The sequence below is a fragment of the Leptonychotes weddellii genome, chromosome 4 (genome assembly GCF_054177405.1).
Source record: "Leptonychotes weddellii isolate Sample4059 chromosome 4, ASM5417740v2, whole genome shotgun sequence".
In the NCBI taxonomy this organism is placed as follows: Eukaryota; Metazoa; Chordata; class Mammalia; order Carnivora; family Phocidae; genus Leptonychotes; species Leptonychotes weddellii.
In genome coordinates, this window is record NC_138372.1 from 24,513,087 (window position 1) to 24,535,129 (window position 22,043).

At 52.0% G+C, this 22,043-nt stretch overlaps 1 protein-coding gene across 4 annotated transcripts in view; it reads right to left on the bottom strand.

Moving 5' to 3' along the window:
• The window catches only part of DLGAP3 (DLG associated protein 3), a 63,120-nt gene extending 41,921 nt beyond the window's left edge, over window positions 1-21,199 (bottom strand). For 2 of the 4 annotated variants that reach the window (XM_006732562.3, XM_031027311.2), the window contains exon 1: window positions 16,867-17,389. The gene's annotated coding sequence lies outside the window, so the exon portion shown is untranslated. Of the gene's footprint in view, window positions 1-16,866; window positions 17,390-20,245; window positions 20,301-21,119 lie in introns of those variants that run through there. The other 2 variants (XM_081818047.1, XM_081818046.1) reach the window with 2 other exon arrangements.
• Window positions 21,200-22,043: the final 844 nt, after the last annotated feature.

Below are 22,043 nucleotides of genomic sequence, written 5' to 3' on the forward strand. Positions count from 1 at the left end.
ATAACACCCTTGGTTCCTCCATGAAAGAAACCATAACACTGCACTGAAATTGTCTGTTTCAGTTTCTGTCTCCCCAACTAGAATGTGGTCTTCTGCAGGGTAGGAGCCATATCCTAATTATCTCTGAATCTCCAACACCTAACTCAGGGCTTTGTCCAGAGCAGGCCCTCAATAAATGTTCCCCAAGTAGATGAATAAATGACTGGACTAGAAAGGGGTAGCAAACGTTACACTAGTTCAGATAAAAACAAGACCAGACCCAATAGAGGGAAATTGAGGAGGACTTCCCAGAGAAGAATGCATTCGGGTTGTGGAGCAAGATGGCTGTGTATTCCAAAGACAAAGTGGTGGGGGGGAGAGAATTCCCGGAGGAGGAAACAGGAGGCACAAAGGCAGAAGAGGTGGGCAAATAAAGAATTCTTAGGGGGTGGGCTGTGAGAGTTCCAGCATACATTTAGGGTTTGGCAAATACTGGGACGAGGTGGGGGAGAGAGAGATTCATGAAGGAAGACGACTCTGAAGTTTGCAGCAGCCGTGACTGGAAGACTAATGATGCCATTATTAGACACAGGGATGTCAGGAAGAAGAGCTAGCTTTGCAGGCGTGATTAATAGTAGTGGAAGAGACACAGTCAGACATCAGGAAGAACTTCCTGACCCTGAGGGATGTGAGATAATGAAGGGAATTGTGGAGTCTCCTGGAAATCTTCCATAGAGCAGAGGGTGAGACATGCCCAGTCCCTGGCCCACCCTGTGGCCTGGACTGAAGAAGCTGTTGGTTATCTTGCCTGCAGGGAGCCAGGGGTGACCTCACAGCTTGGCTCTAGATAACAATTCTTCTCCACTTCCCTTCTCTGGGAAAGCCGAGGTGACTTCAGACCAAGAGGGCCTCACAAGCAGCTGTTGGAAAAGCTCTTGGAATCATCTCCCTGCTTTGGAAAGAAATTTTGATAGCCTGGTCCTTTGTCCACATCATGGCCCTCCTCCTCTTGCCCCAGGCAGGACCCACGTTCGAGACTCGCAGCACGGAAGTCCACTTTGGCCGAAGCCCAGACCATCTCATTTGCTTTGTCTGTGGTCACATCAACCTGGAGTCTCACTCAGAGCTTCCCAATGGTGGATATTCCCAGGCTCCCCACCGCCAACTCCTCAGCCCCGCCCCGCACAGGGGCTATTGCCAAGCCTCTGAGCCTCCATCGAGAGCTTATCAACCTTCAGTCTCTTTAGCATCAATCCATGTTCTTCCAGCTCTAGTCTCAGGGGAGACAGGCCCCTGTAACTGCTCCTCTCCAAACAAGCTACCCCCGCCTCCCTTACCCATGTCCTATAGGGCAGCACTGTCCAGTACAAAAAGCACAAGTTCTGAAACCAGAAGGTGTGTGACACTAGACAGGTGACCTAATGATGCCTGCTCATCTATCTCCCAGGATCTTAATATTAAATGATAAAATGTATATGAAGCCATTTTATAAACTCTAAAAGATTACACAACATAATCCCTCATGTGAAGCCTTTATTTTGGATTTCCAAAATCCCCACTGTCCAAATACTAAACTGTAATCAAATACAAATTACTGAGGGAAGGAGATATCCAATTTATGGATTTCCTAAAGAAAAGATTTCATTGATGTAGATTGAATTGTATAGTCTTCCTCCTATATAGTATGCCTTACCATCACATTCTCCTGCTGCCACCCTATTACTAAGTGATAGGAAGGCAAAACGAGCTAGGAGGGGACTCATAATTCCAACCATCACCAAGGCCTATGGATTTTGCTTCCTAAAAATAGATCTGCCCACTTATTTCCATACCCACCAAATCATTGTTGGCTGACTAGCTAAAACTCACTCTCAACCTTCTCCCCTTTCCCAGCGCCGCCCCCCCATAACTGGAGGCCACACAATTCACTTTTGGCTAATGATATATGCATAAAAATCTGACGGTTTCCAGGAAGTAGTTTGCCTTTATGATGAAAGGGGTGGAGCCTGCTAATGCCATCCTTCCCCCCCTTTCTTATAGGCTTGAACACAACCATGATGCCTGGAGCTAAGGTAACTACCTTGCCAACAGGAGAGAAAGACCTAGAGAATCACAGAAACGTTAGTCCTGGAATCATTGAGCCCTGGAACCAACAGAAGCAGTTGCCTTCCTCCAGGCCTATATGTGGTAAGGAATAAACTCCTCTTTACTTAAACCATTGTGAGCCAGATTTCCTGTATTTGTAAGCAGAGAGCACTGCTAACTAATTCAATTAACTCAGAACACCATCTCCTACCTGAGCGTCTGCAAAAGCTCCTAACTGGTCTCCCTGCTTCCTTTCTTACCGGGCTTCCAATCCCAATGGCCACTTGGAAACAGAAATCTGATCATGTCACTCCTCTGTTTAAAATTCATCAATGGCTTATTGATGTTCTTAAGATAAAACACCATAACCTGTCCACCAAGGCCTGCAGGGTCCGGCCCTTCCTACGTTTCCAACAATCCTCTCACGACATGTTCCCCCTTGCTTCCTCTGCTCCAAACAGGCCAGTCTTTTTGCAGTCCCATGATCCCTCTCATCAGGGACCTGTTCCCCCTGTCCAGAAAGCTTTGCCCGCCCACCTCTGCCTTGTTAACTCCTACACACCCTTCAGATCTTAGCCCCGTTGTTGCTTCCTCAGGGCAGCTTTCTCTGGCCTCCCTGACTAGGTCAGATCTCCCTGCTGTTTGCTCTCGAGGCACTAGGTACCTGTATAGCTCTTAAACCCGTTACCATTTTCAGTTGGTGTGATTTGGAGATTGTCTGCCTCTCCCACCAGAATGTAAGCTCCATGGAAGTGCAGGAATTTCTGCCCATCTTACCGCATTACCCCAGCCCCTAGAATGATGCTTGGCACAGGGCAGGTGTTTGTGGGGTGAATGTAAGCCCTTCATTTATGGCATCTTATGTAACTCCCACAACTATTCCAAGGGATAGATACTATCCCCCACTTCCGTTTTACAGAAAAAGAAACTGAGGCCGACAGAGGCCCAGGTGCCAGAGTTGGTGGCAAAGCCCGAGGTCATAGCCAGGGCTGCCTCACACCAATGCTTTAGCTTTCCTCTGACCTGTGCTGCTAGCCCAGAGAAGCCAAAGTTACTAAACTGCCATTCTGAAGTAAACACAGTAATGCCAGTGAATTTGTTAAAAAAAGAAAAGGAAAACAAACAAACAAAACCTCCAGAGCTAACCAGAGTGTGGTTTCGCCTTTTCCCCTGTGCAGTAAGTGCAGTAAGTGGGGAGTGGAGGAGTGCTTTCTAGTCCAGTCATTTATTCATCTACTTGGGGAACATTTATTGAGGGCCTGCTCTGGACAAAGCCCTGAGTTAGGTGTTGGAGATTCAGAGATAATTAGGATATTAGTACCAAGTCCAAGGTCAGATAAGTACCGAATAAAGGAAGCTCCCTAAAGCCCTATGACAACTCTGGGGGCTGGTGCTATTTTCCCCATTTTCCTGCACCAAGGCATCTATCTACCATCCCAGGGCACAGAGGGTTGCCCAGATGGTGAAACTCTGGGCCCAGGGAAGCAGCCTCTTTTGCAATTGCCTGCGCTAGCTGGGAAGTGGGGAGTGGAGGAGTCTGGGAGGGTGCCGTGTATGACAAATTCTCTGATGCAGCTCAAATCTATCTGGGAATGGAAGAACTGGCACGCATGCCGTCACCAAGAAATTACCCAATTTAGCACCAACTACACAATCCAGCAATTAGTTTCTTAAACCGGAACTTGCTGGGGGCTGCCAGGCTGGCGGGGTTGTTGTTACAAATCTCACTGGGAAACCAGCTGTGTAATTCGCCAGGAGGTTGTCACTGCCCCAAGCAATTACCTTCCAGAAAAAGAATGGACCAGGGAGGAAGGAAAAGGGCTGCAGAGGATCGAGTCAGAGTTTCTTCCTCTTCTCTCCCCCAGGGCCCTGCCCAGCCAACTCAGGTGCTTTTCCTTTCTTGAGACCCAGGCAACTCCCAAACTCCCTGGATCAAAGCAGTTATCGGTGCAGATTCTGTGGTCAGGCTCTCTGGGTTCAAGTCCCTTTCCACTCACTTGCTAGCTCTGCGTACTTGGGCAGCCAATTCGCCTCTCTTAGCCTATTTTCTCATCTGTAAAATGGCGGTATTAGAGCCATCAGAAAGGGATTAACAACAATGTGATGGTTAACAAGGTAAAGCATATAAAGCCCTTAGAACTGTACCTGGCATATGGTGAATGCTTAATAAAAGGAGCTCTCATTATCTGTTTTCCTTTCTTTTTCTTTTTTCTTTTTTCTTTTTTTTTTTTCTTTTTACTTCCTCCATTGGTTTACAGTGTGACCCTTGGGTGGGTCACTTAATCTCTCCTGGACAACCATATAAGATCAAAGGTATTCTGCTAGGGAAAAGGCAGCAGGTCTTAGTCAAGACTGTCCACGCCTAGGCACCAGGGAACCAGGAGTATTTGGCAACGGCCAATGTCTCAGAGGCTGACACAAATCGATGCGGTAGGCAAAGCAAAGATAAAGATTCCAAAAATCAAATATTAACCAATTCATGCCTTCCCCATGAAGCTGTCTGGGAAAGCTACAAGCTGGACACACTGGTCCAGATGGCAGCAAAGGGGTACAGTCGCTCTCTGGCTGGGGATCAGCCCCATCTAGTCCCCTCACACTGGAACCTATGAGATCATCCCCATACCACTTCCAACACAGCAGAACTTGCAGCAAGTGAGGTCTGGAACTCATTTTGCTGCTGCAGGCCTGGCCTCCTACAAGCCTGTGGGTGGGCCACGTGTGCTCTTGGGACCCCAAAGTTTCAGGCTTTGCCCACCCATCCCCCTTTCCTGTGTCAACCAGAATGGCCAGGACTCTGCCTCAGTTTCCCTGTCCAGTCCTCCCCACCCCCTGTCCTGACAGCAGCATTTGTGGTGGGGGCTGTATGTCCACTATAAAAGGGCTAGCTACTGGGGAGCCTTAACACAAAGCCGAGGACCTGTAGCCCACTGTCCTCTACACAGGGGTGGGCATTCCTCCCCCGGCTGCCTGCCTCTTCCTGCATCCAGTTTTGCCTGAGCCCCCTTGAACCATTCCACACTGGCTTGGCCCAGCTGCCTTTGGCAGGATCTCTTGTAGCTGGGCTGGTGCCCTTGTCCCTGGCCTCTCTCAACCCCACCACCAGCCCTGTTGCTGAAGACTCAGTATGTCTTGTGCCCAGCCCCGGCCCTTAGGACCCCAGAGAAAAACCTCCTCCTACCCTTACTTCCTCAGAAAATGGAGAAGGCAGGAGGAAGAGAATAGAAGGAGGGAGGCTCGGGGTCTTTTTCATTCACCTTTATTACTTTATTTAATCAACTCTTCCTTGGGGCGTTAGGGTAGGAATTTTACAGAAAATGGGCTTACTGCTCCAAAACACTCGAGACATTTAGGCAGAGCCAAGTCTAAATCCATCTCCTGACCCATTGGACAGTGCTCAGTCTGTGAATAACCCACACTACCTATAATCTCTTTGAAAATCCCACCTCAGGGGGCTTTGCACTTGATGTTCTCTCTGCTGGAACGCTCTGCCCCAGATATTCCCATGGCTTCCTCTGCCTCATCTTTCAGGTCTCAGCTCAGAGAGGCCTTCCCTGACCACTCGCTAACTAAAGTTGAACCCCATCCCCCAGGTATGCTCTACATCACCCTGTTTCATTGTCTTCATAGCACTTACTGCTCTTTGAAATTATTTTCTTTATTACATGTTTATAGTATGTCTCCTGATAGTAGAACATAAGCCCCAGCAGGACATGGACTATGTCTGTCTCATGTGCTGCAGTATTCTGAGTGTCTTGAACAATGCCTGGCATTAATAGGTGCTCAAAAAATATCTATTTGGGGGCGCCAGGGTGGCTTAGTCAGTTAAGTGGCCAACTCTTGATTTTGGCTCAGGTCCTGATCTCAGGGTCCAGGGATCAAGCCCCATGTCAGGCTTCGCACTCAGCGGGGAGTCTGCTTGGGATTCTCGCTCTCCCTCTGCCCCTCCCCCCATTCATGCACACACTCTCTCTCTCTCTAAAGTAAATAAACAAATCTTTAAAAAAATACACCTATTTGCATGAATGAAAGTCTTCACTCGCCACCCTCATCCACTCTTCTCCTGTGCCCAACAGCCAGCAGAAAGGACCTCTACTCCTTTCCCTCTAAAGGCTTTAGAGAGTCCCTGAAGGATTGGTATTAGAAATCCAGCCTCCAAACCCAGCCCTGCTCTTCGTACTTATCTAGCCCTTCTCAATTGGGCAGATACAGATGGTTCTTTTCCAGCTGCATCTGGGTCTCTCCAGATGTGCCCCTTTGCACAGTTCAAGAAAGGCGTTTGGGGGAAATGGGAAGAAAGAGTGGGGTAAATGACTCTCCCCCACCCTGCAGAGAAGAATGAGACTCTAGGGAGGGAATCTCAGGGTCTGGGGTCTACCAGCCAGCCCCGAGTATGTCCCTTCAATCGGATGCTCTGGGCCCCAGCTCCTCTCCCAGCTGGGGCCACAGAGCCAAGAGACACCAGAAGCAAAGTTCAGGCTTCCTCCTCCTTCTCCAGGGCTGCGAAAGGCCCTGTGAGACACAGTTCAGCCTGATCCCAATCCCCACCTCATGCTCCCTAATTGCAGCCATGGCCAACTGCTTTTGGCCTGCTCTTCCCTTTCTGCCAAGTGAACCAATTCTCAGGCTCTTCTGCCTTGTCATGTCCATGTTCTCCCTCCTGAAGTTCTCCAGAGCCTTCCTGGGGCAGTCATCCCTGCCCACTGCTGCAAGGCAGGACTCCCAGGACCACACTCCTATAGGACCCTCGTCAGGGGCAGCTAGTAAGAGAGAATGTGGGTCTTGAATTAAACTATTTGGGTTCATGTCCCAAGTCCACCACTTACTAGACATGGGGCTTAAGGGGGCCCTTCATCTCTCCTGAGTTCAGTTTCCTCAACTTCCACATGGGAGCAAGAATGTTTCCTTTCTCATCATGATGTCCCAAAGATTAAGATAATGCAGGTAAAATGTCCATCAATGCTATTAACAATGGAGGGGGGAGGACCACGAAAATGTGTGAGGTCTGGAAGCAGGGTCTCTAAGAGGGTTTCTCAAATGGCCTTGGGCAGAGGCTGTAGCCATGCCTGACTTAGGTTTGGACCAAAAATGGGTGCTCTGAAAACTCATTTATTTCATGTTTCCCCGGGACTTTGTTTGCCTGAGCTCCTTCTGAAGACCCCCCACACCTTGAGAATGCTGAAGACAGCAGAGCAGCCCTGGTGGCCAAAGATGGTGGCACCTGAGACAACTAGAGGCCCTTGATTTGCAGGCCCCACCAATCCCTGCAGCCAGGGATGGTGGTATCTCCTCCAGCTGGAATATGGAAGGAAAAGCCCAGTGACCTTATTGCTGGGTATTGGAAAGACAGTCTTCTGCCTCCAGCTATTATATTGTAGCCTACCTACATGACCCTGAAAAACTTGTTTATCTGTCTGAGTCTCCATTTGCTCATCTGTAAAATAGGGATAATACCTACCTCCTAAGGTTGCAGCAATGAGAAAATAAGCTGATCTGTCCAAGGCAATGGACACATATGTTTCCATATGTTGGCTTCTCTGGACTTTAGCACCCTAGTGCCTTCTGTTATTTGTATGTGTTTGATGAAATTTGGGCTGCTGCCTCTGCTCTGGCCTCCAGACTTCATCTTACCAGAACCATCAGAGAACAACAGGTAGGATCCCAAGGCCATGGCAAGGGTCCACTGGGCAGCAGCTTCTCAGCCAGGCCAGGCCCGGCCCATGGCCTTTCTTACCCTCTGGCCCAGCTGTCTGATGGAGTCCAGAGTTTAGGTCTGCCTCCCAGGTTAGCACACTGTCCTATTAGCAATCTGTGTGAGCTTAGACAGTGGCTGCCTGTGTCAGGGCCTGGCTCCTCCTCTGGACCTCTCCTGCAGGGGAGTCACACACAGGGCTAGGCCCCACACGGCCCCATGAAGTCTGGTTGGTTGGCACACTACCAGGTTCACAGGGTAACACCTCCCAATCCTCAGCTCTACCTGATCCTGACCCAGCCTCTAGGTTGTCTTAGCCTCTGCTCTCCTCTCTAGATTTCTGGGTTAGCAGGAGACAGGACCACAGGGGGAGACAGTATGGAAGGCCTGTCCTCCCAGCTTTGCCCTCTGAGGTGTTCTTCCAAGAAAACTTACCTATGAGTGGCCCCCCATCAATCCCAGGACAAAGCAGTCGCTACCTCCTCTTAGGTCCCATACTTCCACACAGTAGGGTAAATTTTTTTTTTTTTTTTAAGATTTTATTTATTTATTTGAGACAGAGAGAACAAGAGACAGAGAGCATGAGAGGGAGGAGGGTCAGAGGGAGAAGCAGACTCCCTGCCGAGCAGGGAGCCCGATGCGGGACTCGATCCCGGGACTCCAGGATCATGACCTGAGCCGAAGGCAGTCGCTTAACCAACTGAGCCACCCAGGCGCCCAGTAGGGTAAATTTTATTTGCAGACGCTGAGCTCCTTGAAAACCAATCCACCTGATCTGTCTCAGCATGGACAAGACCTGGCATACAGTAGGTGCTCAGTAAGTTCAGTGACTGAGCCATCAAGAAGGAGTACCCCTCAGATGGGGCACAGGGAGCAGAGGAAAAACAGAAGAAGGCAGGAGGGAAATGACTGCGTGCGGCTGGACCAGAACGCCCCAACAGGCAGAGCTGTTCCAGGGTGGTGGGCTCCCTGAAGAACTGGGTGTGTCCTGCCTCGTGAGGCATGCAAGCAGAGGCTGGAGGGCTGCTCTGGAGGATGCTATAGAATGGATTCAAGCACCGAACACATTTCAGACAGACAAGCCCTGGTGCCTTTCAACTCTGGATTCCAAGGCACAGCTCTTTGAATGCCTACAACTAAAAAGCCATGGTATCAAGCACTTTCATTACACTTCTTCACGGCGCCCTTGAAAACTCTCCTCTGCAGGAGCTACCATTTTTACTTCCATTTTACAGATGAGGAATTGAGGCTTAGAAATGCAAAGAAAATTGCCCAAGGTCACCGAGGTGGTGGAAGAGGGATGGGAATGTGGTCTGAGTCCAGGCCCAACATTCTCACCCACGGAGAGACCAAGCCCCAGCAGGTCAAAAGTAGCATGTCTCTCTGACCACAGTGGTTTGATGAAGCCACCAAGTGGACCCCCGGTGTGCCCTGACTCATCACTCAGCCTCAGAAAACCTCCATCCCTGCCATCCCTCCCTCGCGCACGGGCACATGCTGCTTATTCACAGTTTAACATATGTGCTCATCCAAAGTCAGATTACAAAGCCATGCAGATCATCCAACACAACTCACGTGGCATGTCATATATAGTCATCGTCACCTAAGGTGCACAGATACACACGCACTTGTTCCCACAAGGGCTCACACACCTCTACATCTTTATCCAGTGGACGTTGATGCTTATACACACAGAAGCTGCACAGATACAAACCTCACTTACATGTTCATTCACGTGTTTATCCCCATACAACAGATATGTATGTTCATTTCACATCACTCAGGCACCCACATCTGCTCAATGTCATACACCAAATCCTCCCCCAACAAGAACTTTATCCATTGTTCCCAGATCCAGTACTAGGCCCAGGTGAGCAATGATGCTCCCTCCCTCTGGGGTTGGCCAGGCAGCCCTGAAACGGGGAGAAGACTCAGCCTGCCTGTGATGGATGGAATTAATCTATTGAGCTGGAGAAACTAAATAATTAAATCCCTAATCACCCCCCAAGCCAGCCCAGGCCAGTATAGCTGAGGGAGGGAGGGGGTTCTGAGGCCCAGACCAATATCCTAGAGAGGGGGAGGGGCTTGGGAAGAAAGGCATAGACAGAACCCTCTAGGAATGTTCTCTGGGAGGAGCTCTAGCAGGCAGGGAGACAGACAGACATGGTTCTCAAGGGTCACAGGCTCTCCCTGTCCATGCTTGAGAAGAGAGCATACCACCATCCACTAATACAGAGCGGTCCTCCTCCAATCCTCCCCAGAGCCTTCCTGCCCCTCCAAGGATGCATCCTGGGAGTGTATGGAGATGGCAGACAGGACACTCAAACTGCCCAGGACTGTGGCTGCCAATGGGGTCCGACCAAAGTGGAGCCGACATAGGATCAGTAGGGCCCTGGCACACCCCTGCCTCACTCAGAGCAGGCCCCTCCCCAGCCTGGTGCAGATGGCAGGGAAGGACCCCTCCACACAGGTGCACCTGCTTTCCTCAGGAAGTGGGTCCAGCACGTGGCTAATAGGCTGAGGATGGGGCAGAGGCCTGGGCAGGGGGGCTCAGGGAAATCAGCCTGGGAGCAGGCCCCAGTCCCATTGGCTGAAAAGTGGGTCATTTTCCTTTTGAAAAATAGTGAGAAAATGGAGAAGTAGGTCGGGCTCTCATCCCCTCAGCCCCAGGCACCATCCCGGACTTGCAGGGTGGGGAGAGAAGAGATCTGCACATGCCACAGCCCCATCTCCCCCAGGACGCTGCCCGGGGAGGCCCCCAGCACAAGAGGCCAAGGTCATCAGCATTACTCAGGACACCCAAGGACATGCGCACTCTGAGGCCAGGCCTGGAGCTCAAGCCCCACCCTGCCCTGGGGGCTCTGGGGTGAAAGCTGCTAGGACCGGACCACTGGCAGGGTGGGGGCTCCAGCACGTAGGACCCTGAGGAGCCTCCTCCCATCCTCACGTCTGTCGTGATACCTCCTCTCCTCTCTTCTCCCTTTCCTCTTCGTCCACGTGGGCAGAGTCGTTGCCATGACACCACGGGCAGGTGGGCGGCTCTGGCGGCAGTTTCGGCCCAACCCCCAAGCTCCGAGCCCAGGTGGGAGGGGAGCGGCGGCAGCGCCCCCGCCCCTCGTCCAGATGGAGAGGAGATTGGCAGAAGGCCCCCAGACACCTAGAACCTGCAAGGGGCTCGAGCCCTGGCCTCTGGGGGATGAGGCAACGCGCGCGCAAGCTTGGAGGTCTGGGGGAGGAACTCTCAAAGGATTTCAGGCCTTAACCGCCCCTACCCCAGGTCGGGGAGCGGCACGGGGAGGGGCTGACCCACCTCTCCCACTTCTTCTCTTTCTCAGCCGGCCCTCCTCCCAGCCTTCCCCGTGCCCCAAGTCTCTGTCCCTTCCCGCGGGCCGCCGATTGGCCCCTCCTGAGGTCTAGACTCAGTCCCTCACGGTGCTACACGAGCGCGAGTCCCCGTGTCTCTTGGCAGAAAGGATAACGGCCAAAGTTGAGACTCTCAGAGAGATTCCTCCCTTACCCCCAAACCCCTGGCCTGTCCTCTGGAATTCGGGTCCCTTTTCCCTGGGTACGCCCACATACCTGAATTCACATCACAGCCTGGGGGGGGGGGGACCACTCACTCCTGAGCCCATACTTGGCCAAGGCACCCACCCTACCAGGAGAGAGGACCCAGAATGGAGCAGGGAGAGGAAGAGAGGAGGGAAAATGCTGTCTGAGGAGGCTGCCCTCCCTCCACATCGGGCCTCAGGAAGTCTGGACCGGGCCTCAGCTCAACGGCTCTGAGCACTCCTTTCGGGGTCCGCATGCCTCTGTCTCAGTTCTAAGTCTCTGTGGCTCTGACCTCCTAAGACCCCTCCCACTGTTCAGGACGTTGTTCCTGAAGGCAGGAGCCCTGTATCACTGACCAAATGGAGCCAGAGGGACCCCTACACGGCAGCCCTCTGCAACCTGGCTGGCAGGGGTGGGCGTATGTGTGGTGGCGGTGCCAAGACCCAAAAGGAAGGGAGAATGGTCAGCCAAGGTTAGCTGGAGGGTGTCCAGCTTGCCATGGGTGTTCATGACATACACACTGCATACACACATAAAGACATTTTTACTTTCTTCCTTAGCCTTCTCCAGCTAAGACAATAGATCTGAGTGGCTAAAGTCACAGGTGTGCACGCGTGTGCATGAGAGTGCACACATTCTATCTCCTTTTCTCCACCTCCACTGCCAGTGTTCGACATCGAAGCGGCCCTCATCCTAAGTTCTCACCAAAGCTATTTCGGTGGGTTCCTAACTGGTCTCCCTGTCTCGCATCTTGGTCCAACCCCATCTATTCTCTTCACTGGCTGCCAGTGTGATCTACCTAAAATACGTTTATTCAAAAAATATGTGTTGAGCACCTACTAAAGCCATGCACTCCTCTGGACACAGCAGGTAGAGTAGCAAACACAACGGGTGAAGCTCATTCTGAAGAAGTTCATTTTCTAGTATAGAATGTACGTTAGGCTGTATAAAACGTATATTCCCTACATACACCCCTGAGCACCACAGTATCTGATCAACCTTGGGCTCGGTTCAAATATATTTAACAACGGAGTGGGGTGAGGGGACAGAAAGACAAGGGGATATCTAAGGTAGACTGTGGGTGAGGCCTCTCCAAAATAAAAGTGACTTTTGAGCAAAGACGAATAAAGTGAGGGAGCAAATCACATGGATATCTGGGGGAAGAACTTTTCAAGCTGAGGGAAAAATTAGTACAATGGCCTTGAGGTGGGCCTGTGCTTGCCATCTTTGGGGAACCAAAAGGAAGTCCTTGTAGGGGTGGCACCTGAGATCAGGGAGGTCACTGGAAGCTATTTTACACACGGCACTTATGTCACAGAGGCCCCACTAAGCATTATGGATTTCACTCTGAGATGAAAAGCCATTGGAAATGCATGACCTCATCTTACTCAGGCTGCTTTTGCAGGGGAGAATCTATGGAGGAGGGCCTGGCAATGGTGGGAGTAGGGAGACCATCTGGGACATTTCCTGTCACTGAAACACCTTTTCCTACAGTTGTCCACCTGGGGAACACCTGTTACAACTTCAAGCTGTAGCTCAAAGGCCTCCTCTCCTATGGCTCCTTTACCAAGCCCCTCCCTTCCCCACTCCAGAACTGACCAACGTCTCTGTAGGTCTCCACCACCCCAGTGACCACTTATGTCCTCCCACCTTCCTCAACACTCTCCTTACTTGGTTTCAGGTCTTTCACCTTCTCTAGATTATAAGTTACCTGAGGTCGAGAACCATCCCCAGTGTCCAGCACAGAATGTAGCAGATCACAGGCATAAAATAAACATTGGCTGAATGAGGCGAGGCACTGGGTGAGGCACAGGTGGTGGAAAAGGGACTATTTTCAGGCTGTTGTTAACATGTGAGCGGGTGAGTGAGGTGCACAGGTATGTGCTCACCGGCTGCAATCAGGCCAGTGTTAGCAGATGCCCACATATTTCTGCATACTCTGTTCATATGTGTATATTTGCTAGCATGCATGTACATGTTGACAAATCCCTGTGTTGATCTACACATTCCTGTAGATTCGTTCATGTGTGTACATGTTAGAAAGTGCATTTATGTCAAGATAGGCATATTAAAGCATAGACAAGTAATATACACATATACACGTACACACGTATTGCCACATGCCCCACAAGTGTGAGGCTCATACACACACTTGGGCCTCTCTAATATCCCTGCCCCCTTCACCCACTAAGCCCCCCTTGTTCTGCTTGATTCTTAAAATGTCTGTCGTCATGTTAGTGTTTAAGCTCCCATACCCTCTTCCCACATACACTCCTGAGCACCATAGCATCCGATCAGCCTTGGGTTGGGCTCCCTCACTCAGCTGTCTCCAAGGCCTGTATAGGTTTCTCCTCTGCAAATCCCCATCATATGGATGGTAGTGAGGAACAGTTGGGTCCCCGTGACATGAGAATTTGAGACACCTCAGGAGGCTGCTTTCTGGAGAAGAGCCACAGGCATCAGGGTGGATCAAATTCAAGTGTGTGGGAAAACAACTTTTGGACAGCCCCAGTGTTCAGTCAGAATCTCTCACTCTCTCTCTCATTCTTTCTCTCTGTCACATTTACTCATATGACCCAGTTTATGTAGATATATTCACATGCTATTAATCCATGTGTGCACATATGTGTCCCCCCACACACGCTCACATGCAAACTTACACTTACATATATGCATTGTTGGGTGAGCACCCCAACACACACACACACACACACACACACACGGGTTTAATTAAGTCATTGCCTTCAAAGTCACATATATACATGGATGCACACATAAAGTTATACATACATAAACCTATATATACATGTGTCCACACTTCTACACAAAATCATAAATGTGTTTGAACACATTCACACAGCATACTCATGCATATGTGTGTACACATGCACAGTCACAGACCCACTCACAGGCAGCAATACACATGCATGTGCACCAGAATAGCGGAGCTATCCAGCCCCTCCCCTAGTTTCTGTCCTGCGCACAAAGCCAGGAGTCCATATTCTCTCCAAGGGACATCACAAGTTTGCACTTGCTCTCTTTCCTGCCAGTCTCCCACTTCTCCATTTGGAAAGTTGTTCCTACTATCAATAGGATATGCCCCACTCCTGGACACACCCCATTCCCACCCACTCTCAGAAGAAAAAAAAAAGTCATTCTAAAAATGGGCTGTTATCCCCTTGTCCCATGCCTGTAGTAACCAATATTTCCTCAGACAACCTGGGGGATCAGTTGCAACGAAGCAGGTGCACCTTGGAATAGGTGCACTTTTTCCACACCCAAGAGGCAGCCCCCACCCGCACCCCCATGTACATATACAAGTCTTTAATTCAAAAAAGGGAAATAAAAAGAAAACATCAAGACCAGAGTTTTTCCTCCCAGTACCTCTGGGTATAGTCCACTGCTCCCAGACTCCAAAAGAGTTATTGGGGCACAGGAGGAAACAGTCAGAAGATTATCTCTGGGCCCTCAAACCTCCTGGGATGCTGCTCTTCTTCCCTAGAAGGCAACTTCACGATGTCCAGTGAACCCCTTCCATCCCAGCCCAAGGACCCTGCCAAAGAGAGGCCAGACCTTAAGGCTTGAAAATGTAACAGTGGTGACCTTGGCTCAAGATAACAAAAGAAGCAAGTATTTAAAAAACAGGAGCTAGGTAGGGATCAGGGAGGGGAACTGAAGACAACTCCCATCAGGAAAGTGGCTGCTGGAACATTGGATCATGAATAGCAGGACTCTCCAAGGGGCCAGGGAGAGGGGGGTGGACATCCAGTATTCCATGTGGGGGTGGAGGGGTGACTGCTTCAGGCAGTAGCTGCAGCTCCAAAGTAAAGTCTTATCAAAGCTGTTATGTAACTAAGGGAGCTGAGTGGAGCACAAACACCTCCCCTCCCCAAACAGGCACCCACACCCACACCCACCACCTCCCAGCACCCACAGCATAGGAAAACTCAGCTCCTCCCAAGCAGCTAGAGAAGAGAAGAATCATCTTGATGAGTTACATCAAAAACATGATGGGTGATGGGCTCCTTATTAACTAGAAGTCACATCTGGGAAAGAATGAACTGGCTCAGTTTGGGGTCCCTAGATACTTCCCCCTTTTCTTGAACTCCCTGCCACACCCAATTTTTGTCCAGCATCATCTGGAAACCCTCCCTGCTCTCCTCTCAAGAAGGATCCCATTTGAATATTTGATTGTGCTCTTGGGGATGGAAGGTGAAGCTGCCATCAACACTTCCTGCCTGTTGTTCCCCACAGTCTCATCTGCATGTCCTGACATTTGGCTCTCATCCCCCTGGGATGACAAGGGAAGGGACCTGGAGAAATAACTCCTTGCTCAATTCCCTTCAGAGTTACAAAGACAAAGCACAAGAATCCAGAAAATTGAGATGACGCTAGGTTGGTGGGAAAAAGATTTCCAAGGAAGCTGAAGATTGAAACCTAGACCATATACCCTAATTTGTGGGGTTTTTCTCTTCCCCAGATCTTCCTCTTTTCCCATTGCCCTGTCTCCAGTAGCCTCCTCCTTTTCTGCTCCATGGCATTGAACAACCCCACCCACTCCTTGAATCCTTTGCTTGGAAATCTTCCTCCCCAATAAAAGTCTCTCCCAAATGCTGCTCTAAGCTGTGGTTGGGGTGGGCAGAGAATGAGACAGGCTTGCAGAATATTTCACTGTCCCCTGTCCTCAATTCCAAAGTATGCTGGGCAGAGGGGTGCCACCTAGTCAATCAAATTGTCCTGAACTCCTGAGACCTATCTACCCCAGGCCTAATAGCAAAACCTAAGCTGTCCTAATCCAGAACTGCCTTGAGCCTGAACTCGTGGGACCCAGGAGGAGAAAAGCTGGTGTCCGTACCCCTTAGCTTGTTGCACTAAAAACTATCCAGGAGAAGAGAGCTTACAGCCACAGTATCATCCTCCATTCCTATCCCCACACTAACAGAAAGGTGATTTGGGAAAGGGGAGAGGGAACTGAAACAGGAAGAGTTCTTTTTTTCAAATACCACTAATAACTAACTGTGAGGCCTAAAGCCAGAAGGAGGATCCCACAATCTATCTTTCCATTCAGGGACTCCGTCCTTGTTAAATGGGTCATCTGGGAGAATTTTTCTAGTGAGCCCTCGGCATTGCCTAGTCACATTTCCATCATCGGGTTCCAACGCAGCCCCATTCAAGACCCAAGACAGTTCCGAAGGAGCAAATCCCTGCCGAGTCCCGCTCAGCACTCGGGACAGCTCCCAGCGACTCTCCGGGCACAACGGCCAGAAACCCAGGATGCCAGAAAGATTTACCCCACCACACACCGGTGCTCTTTAGAACAGAAGCCCCTCTCCCCTGCCCATCCCACGCTCGCTCCCATCCACCGGGAGCACCTGATGTTGCTCCCTTCCTTCTATGTCCAAGGACAGAAAAGAAACCCAGACACGAGGCTTCCCTGAGGGAGCCTAGAGAGAGGACCCCACCCACCTCCTTTCAGCCCAGAGCCTCTCAACGCCACTCACAGCTGGTTCTAAAAACCACTTTTCCTTCTTAACCACCACCCCAAAGATAAGAGAAATACTCACGTGGGGGCTCCCAGCCCTGTAGGCAGATGTGGTGGGGGGAGGCAGAGAGAGGTGGCTCCCCACACCCTGATCTGAGCCCCCTTTCTGAAGGAGCCAGCTCCCATCTGGACTGGGGGGAGGAGAGACATGTGGAAGCACTGATTGAGGGGAGGGGAGAAGGGAAAGGGGAGGAGGCAGGAGCGGGGGACTGGAGCGTGGGGGTGTCGGGATGGGGGCAAGGGAATCCTTTTTAATTTCATTCTCTGCCCATGTCTACATCAGCCCTGCAGGCTCAGCCCTTTAATATTTACACATAGGAAGAAGAGAGGAGGAGAAAGAACAGAGAGTGAGGGGGGCAGGGGATACCTGACCTCAAAGGACATAGAAGCAGGGGCCTTCAGGAGTTAGGAGCTTGAGCCCCCCACATCATTCCCAGCCCACTCCCATTCTGAGCTCCTGACTGGAAAGAAGAAGGAACCCTGGTACCATTCTGTCCCTTTGTTAACAAAACACTTTGAAGCTGCTTCAGAAAAAGATCAGATCCCCACCCACACACCTGGACACCCCCACAAACCCAGATTTCTTGGGTGCCTTATGTGCAGATGGTAGAGGCAGTATTCATGCACAAGCATGTTCTGGTGCTTGGAAGCATGTTTACATGTGGGTTGCTGTGTAAAAGCACATGAACATGTCAGCTAGCATGTACAGGTCTATACAAGTATGTTTTGGGTGTATCCACATGCAATCATACACAAACTTATGTAATCAAATGTGCAAATCAGCCCCCAAGAGACCTACCCCCAGCTCTCTAGCTGCAACCCAGGGACAAGGCCATCCACTTCCCCAGATACCCTTATTCGTCGGCCCCTCCCTCACAGCCTCACTTTTTCTTTCTGTGACATGGGGAGAAGGGCTGGTGGGAAGGCATGCTGCATCTGAGCCCAGGGACTTGACAAGTTATTAGCAACAATGAGCTGGCAGCTCGTTACCATAACGATGGTGCCACTGCCTCACCCCAGCTCAAACCCAGACTCCCCAGACAGCAGGAGGCCCGCTGAGCCAGCAGTCTTCAGACTGGGGTGGGGGGGGCAGGTGAGTAAAGAGGGAATCAAGACATAATTCTTGTATAGTGGAGGGTACACAGCTGTTCTTCCAACTCCCACTGAGACAACACATTGAATCCACCAAGTGGGAATAAAATCAAACTCTGGAAAGGTTTCCTGACTATGGAGTTGGTAAGACAGTAGAAGGGGTCCGTAGAAGCCCCTCTGGACAAAAGGTTCTGTTGTCATTTGCCTCCTTCATCCCCTCACTCCAAGAACCTCTTCTACTGATCTTAGTAGATTAAGAGAAAAAACAACCAAATAGAAGGCCCCTCTCTGAATTTCAGTCTTCCCATCTGTAAAATGGGGACAATATCTTATCATTTACCCTAGACTTCTGGAAGTTTAATTAGAAAGGGTTAAGAGTACTACAGACAATTCCAAAACCAGAAAAGCCCCAGAAGTTTCTCTACCCAACAGGAACACATGAAATAAGGAACTGTCAGGCCAGCTAGAGGCAAAATGCATCAGAAACTGGGTGGGATGAAGGAAAATGGAGCTCAGCCAGCTCAAGCCCCAACATCAGCTGGAGAGAGATGATGTGAGGTGCCAGGCAGCAGCTGAAAGCAGGCACTGCCACAGAAGAAAGTCTGGGAGTCTGGCCTTCAGCAGCTTCAGCCCCTCACCAGCAGAAATCAAGACAAGCCCATGGCCTACTCGGTGGTGGGTATGGTTATGAATCCCTATCCCCAATAACATCTAGTTCTCTCTTTAAAAAGGGTCCCAGGTTGGGGCACCTGGGTGGCTCAGTTGGTTAAGCGACTGCCTTTAGCTCAGGTCATGATCCTGGAGTCCAGGGATCAAGTCCCGCATCGGGCTCCCTGCTCAGCAGGGAGTCTGCTTCTCCCTCTGACCCTCCCCCGTCTCATGCTCTCTCTATCTCATTGTCTCTCCCAAATAAATAAATAAAATCTTTAAAAAAAAAAAAAAAAAAAGGGTCCCAGGTTAAAGGATCTACAGCCTTAGGCTTATTGGGTCTTTGATTCTTCTCCTCAAATCCTTTCTTCTCAGCTCTGATGGGCATGGATTGGGGCAGGGGGGAGTTCCAGGAATGGAGAATAACATGGAGGGTTGGAAAGTTCCTGGGCTAAGACTAGCCAGGAACACACAAGTTTGCTGTGTGACCTTGGGCAAGTCCCCTCCCTTCTCTGGGATTCAGTGTCCTCACTTTATAATTAAGAGGTTAGACCAAGTCAATTCTAAGGTTCCTCTCCTATATACAAGCTCACTCCTTGGACGTGAGCCCCCTGGCATAAAATGCAGTGGGCACTGCCTGCTAGATCAGTGGGGCAGTGGGGGTGGGGGCTGCAGGGTTTGTATCTGAGGCTGTTCATCCTGTGTTCATGTTCCTTTTAGAAACACCTGCCACCCTAGCCCTCCCAGCTCCCTTTTTAGACCCTGATTCACTGCCAACTCACGAAGCCTCTCTCCCTTCCCTCCCTCCTCTCTTCTCCCCCTCTCTCCCTTTTAGGCCTTGGCAGCTGGGTGCAGAAGTAGCCCCAGCACTCAGGAAATGCTGGGTGGAGATGGATATCAGTGCCCCCAGGGTCAGAGAGAACACACCAGGAGGTACCACTCTTTAACCTTGGCCCAGCCCAACTCTTTGAATCACCCAAAGACCTGGGTTGGAGTCTTTCATGAGAAATGCAATTCACTTCTCAAGCCTCAGCATCCTCATCTGTAAATTGGCATTATATTAAGTTGAACTACGTGAAATTGCTGGTTTTGTAGGTAAAAAACAAAAACAGTTGAATACTGGCAATTTCATATGGCTTAACCTGGCCTGCTAGCTCCCTGAGGCTACTGGGGGGATAAGAAGAAGGAGTTGAGGGTGGAGTATTTTTCAAAAGCCCTGGACAGATACAAGGGCATTGTTTTCTTACTATTATTACTTCAAAGAGCTTTCAGACCCACCTGGAGCCAAGGGACTGAACAAATGACCCAGAACTTGGAAATTTAGGACTTGGAAGTCCGGGAGAGAGCCACCTGCTCTGATGACTAACAACAGGACAGAAGCTTCCACCTGGCCTCCTCAGCTCCTGGACTAAAGGGCCCTTGGTGAACATTACTGGGATGACACAAGTTCCTAGGCCCCAAGAAGCAGCACACACACACACCCCAGCTCACCCCTGGCCCTACTACCACCAGGGGCCCCAGCAGGCAAGAAGGACACAACGAGTAACATCACAGAGGATACCCCCTGAGGTAGGTGAAGGTGAGGATCAAGGTGGGGAGTACAATGCAGCTCTTGCCTGAGTTGGGGGTGAGGAGTCACAGGGGAGGAGGGATGTTCTGACCTCAGAAAAGTCTGATCTCCCCGTCCCTTGTCTCCGGACAATAGCCAGGAACCCCCTGGGGGGAAGGAGGGACAAAGCCCAGGAGTCAGTGATTCAGAGTGAACCCTGCTCAGATACATTCTCACACAGCCAACACACACACACACACACACACACACACACAGAGGCCACGGATACCTGGACCCACTCACAGACACAGTCACATTGACACACACACATCCTATTCACACACACACTCACAGAGACATACACAGGCACACACGGTGACAACACACACACTCATTCACACACGTCTACAGATACATACACAGTAACACACTCCACTCACACTGCATACACCCACTGACACGCACACACTCTCACCCACAATGACACACGCACACACTGCATACACTCACTGGCATACACAATCACCCACAGACCCACACGGTGACACATTCACACATTCATCACAGGCACAGTGACACGCACTCACACTCACACACCTGCAAAGGAAACTTCTCTCCGGATCTCCCCAGCACCATCACTTCCCCCCAAAACCCGGCTGGCTACTCCCTCCCAAAACCGAGCCTCCAGCCCCGGCCAGCACTGGGCCGGGGCTGGCGGGCCCCCGCGGCTCTACCCGGGAGAGCCGGTCCGCGCTCCGCGTGGTGCCCCCGCCGGTGCTGTGGGTCAGGCCCGCGGCCGCGAGGCCGGGGCGGGGGCGGGGGCGGCGGAGGAGGCCCAGCCCTCCCACCCAACCCCGGGGCCGGGAGGCGAGGCCGCGGGAGCCCGGGGCGTGGGCGGCGCCGGGGCCGCAGCCAGGCCGAGGCTGGGGGGCGCTGCAGAGGGCGCCGCGAGCGCGGCCCCGTCCTCACCCCTCCCCGCGGCTTACCTGGCCCGGCTCGGGCTCCGGCCGGGTTACATGGTGCCGGCGGCCCGGGCCGGGGGCGCTGCGGCGGCGGGCGGGCGGGCAGGGACGGGGCCCGGCACTGCGGAGCCCCCAGCGAAGGGGCCGCGCCGGCTGCGGAGCCCCGAGCGAGCGCCGAGCGGCAGCGGGCGCGGGAGCGGGAGCGGGAGGCGGCCAAGCCACGGAGGCTGGATTTCCCGGGGACCAGGAAGGGGAGGCGGGGGGATCCCGCCCGCGCGCTCCGCCCCCGCCCCCGCCCCCGCGCAGGGCTGCCGAGCCCGGAGCCCGGGAGAGGGAGGGGGACCGAGCTCCCTGCCCCCGCACCGGACCCGGGAGGGCCGAGGTCGCAGCCGGCAGACGGCCGCCGGGGTCTCCGAGGAGCGCCCGCCCGGCTGAGCGACAGCGCTGGGGAGGCCCAGCTCCGGGGTGCGAAGCAGCTCCCCTCCCCGGGGACCACCGGGTCCGTGTCCGCCAGACCCAGGAACAGGCACACGGTGTGTGTCACGACCACACACCGCCGGACCTGGGCGCAGGGACCCAAGCCCAGCGGCGGGCGGTTGGGGAGACAGTCGCACAGCCTCACGGGCACGGTCTCGCGCCCACCGAGGCACAGTCACACCCTGAATGTCACACACAGCCCCCCATACACAGCCCCTTGGGGGACTCTTCGGGGTTTCCCGGTCAGCTACCCGACTTCGGCTCCTGGCCTGGGTTCAAGGAGCCCCCTTTCTCTGCCCCAGCCCCTGCCAGGGTGGGGCGCTGTGCCCGGCCTCCGAGCCACAGACCGGAGTCCCCCACCCACAGTCCGCACAGCCCAGGCATTCCCAGTGTGGAGAGAGAACCCCGCTATACCTGCCGACTTTGCTGGAGCCCCCACCCGTACCCACTGTGCCCGCCCACCTCTAGGCC